Source organism: Myotis davidii, unplaced genomic scaffold (genome assembly GCF_000327345.1).
Source record: "Myotis davidii unplaced genomic scaffold, ASM32734v1 scaffold143, whole genome shotgun sequence".
Taxonomy (NCBI): Eukaryota; Metazoa; Chordata; class Mammalia; order Chiroptera; family Vespertilionidae; genus Myotis; species Myotis davidii.
In genome coordinates this window covers 7,976,794-7,979,301 of record NW_006294876.1, presented here as the reverse complement: position 1 = coordinate 7,979,301, position 2,508 = coordinate 7,976,794, and positions in this window count along the sequence as shown.

Here is a 2,508-nt window from a genome sequence, read left to right as displayed (position 1 = left end):
ACAACAAATGCAGAGACCCTGATTTCAGTATAATCATTTTCTAAAATTCCGAGGGAGTAAGTGCGGTATGTCATATGGAGTTTTGCCTCAGGTTTTGGAGAGCCCACGTTGAAAAGAAAATCCAGAATTAAGTTTAAAAAGGTAGTCAGAAGAGAAACAAAAGAGATTTAGCTACCCTCTCCTTCATAATCCTATGCGGATTTCAATTTGGTGGTCCGAGGAGACAAAGCTACATATGACCATTGCTGCACTAAAGAAAGGAGGTTGATTCATTGGTTAGACTCCTGATCAAGTCTCTGTTAGACATCAATCCTGTTAAGGATAATTCTGTTCCATAAGCACTGATTGTGTGTGGATCACAGAAAGGGCCAGGTACTCTGGTACCACTGTCAATCCATCAACATGTTTCTTTAAATACATGTCAATGCTGTATACATTGAAAGTACAAATGTATTTGAGAACTGTTATTAATCATAATAGCTGTATTTTACAGAGTGTGCCCCCTGGACCAGATGCTATGACAAGAGACTATGTACCTCATCTCAGTTAGCCTTTACACTAACATTGGGAGTAGGTATCAAATCAAGTATGTAAGATGCCCAGAGTATCATAGCTAGTAAGTGGAGACACAAGATTTGAACCAGCCTATCCCTTTCTTATTCTAAGCAACTTCGTTACACTGCTATCCTGTTGTTTTCTGTGTCTAGCTGATCTATCCCAGACGAGTTTGTTAATTCACAGGTTAATTTAGGCTGTAAGTTTTAAATTTAGATAATTCAGACATCTGGGATCTCAAGTCCGGTGATAGCTGGCCTGCTTTGGATGCTTTCACGAAATCCACCAAATATGACTCGCCCTGTTTCTGTGCTATTGATAATTCTATGGACAGATTCCTCATGAATGAAACAAGAACTCATTGAGTAAGTAGTATATATTCATAAAGTTATACTTCAAACATACACATCTTAGTCTGTGTTATTAAAAGAAGAAACGAAGTTCGATAGATAAACCTCTTTTTCTGTTTAATCATCTGTAGCCTAGATATCAGAAGCTTTAAGATTCAGGGTAAGGCTAGAGAGGCAGGTAGGGATCAGACACACACACACACACACACACACACACACACACACACACACACACACTCATTAGACCAGCAGGAACCTTGGTAGCCGTATTATCATGGACAAAAGATTTACAAAAGGTTGACTAATTAGTAAAGCGAATAATGAATGGCATTAGGCCACCAAAATAATTTTGGAAAGCAATGGCTCCAATGTATTTTTGACCCCTCCAATACATGGTCCCATGTATTGAATTTCAGTTCTGGGCATCACATTTGAAAGGGAGTATTACATGTCTATCACATCAAAGAAGAGCATCAAGATGATGGCTATTTAATCGTAGCACTAATATTAAAAATAACCAGAAAACCTGGGCTGGTTGAGGAGAGTGAAAGAGAAGCTTAGGGAGTTAAATGACAATTGTCACCAATATTGGAAAGGCTGTCATGGAGAATCAGGAAAGGACTTAGCTCTGTGTGGCTCCCAAGGACAGAATCAGAACCAATGGGGGAAAGCTGCAGAGGCGTCGTATCTGGTTCAAACGGGAAGAACTTTCTAGTCATTATTACTACAAAACAATAGAAGAGGTTTCCTACATTCACAAAGAATGGGGGAAACATGAAATGTACTGTCAGGGGCCGGAGAAGAAAAATGAGGGGAAGAGAAAAACTAGAAAAAGCAGAGTGAGTAAAGTGACAAAACTGTAACAGGGTCAGAGCTATGGGACCCACTTTGGAAATCCAAGCTGTTACATCCAGGAAGGTTTAAATATAGATATGCTGGACAGAGGGGGGTTAAAAATAGGTTTCTTTCTACTTTACCTGGAAAGTAATTTTTAAAATTATTTAGTAAGACCAAATTTAAGGGGTACAAATTTAATACCTCCCTTTCTAAGCTCTTGTTGGGAATAAGACCCGTTATAGTCATGTACAGCATCTCATAGGATGCTCTGTTTTGCACCTCCTATTAAATATTTTCTGGCAGAAATGTTCATTAGTTCAAATTAAGCTATTGTTTCTGGTTAAGAGAATTATATAAACTCAGAGCAATTTCTGTGGATTTGTTTTCTATTTAATTACACATTCAATGTCATTAGCAAATGATATCGTTTTAAATTAAATATCCAAATATAGTATATGCTTGGGTGTGAATTCAAGGGAAATTATTTTGTAAAACTCAAAGAAAATATTTTAACAACCTAAACACTACACAGTCTAGTTCTTTGTAAAAATAAAATGTTTGGGAGGTTCATTGTTGCCAAAGTTTTTGAATAATGGTTTCTAACCACTTATGCCCAGAAAACCTGCTTTCGGGAGGTAGCCTTCCTGCCCATACATAAGTTAACAGTGACATCTTGTGGTCAGGTTTTACTTTTAGAAAAGCATTCATGTGTGTATATATGCAAAGTACAAAAAAATAAATCTGTTTGTTTTATGGCAGAAATATC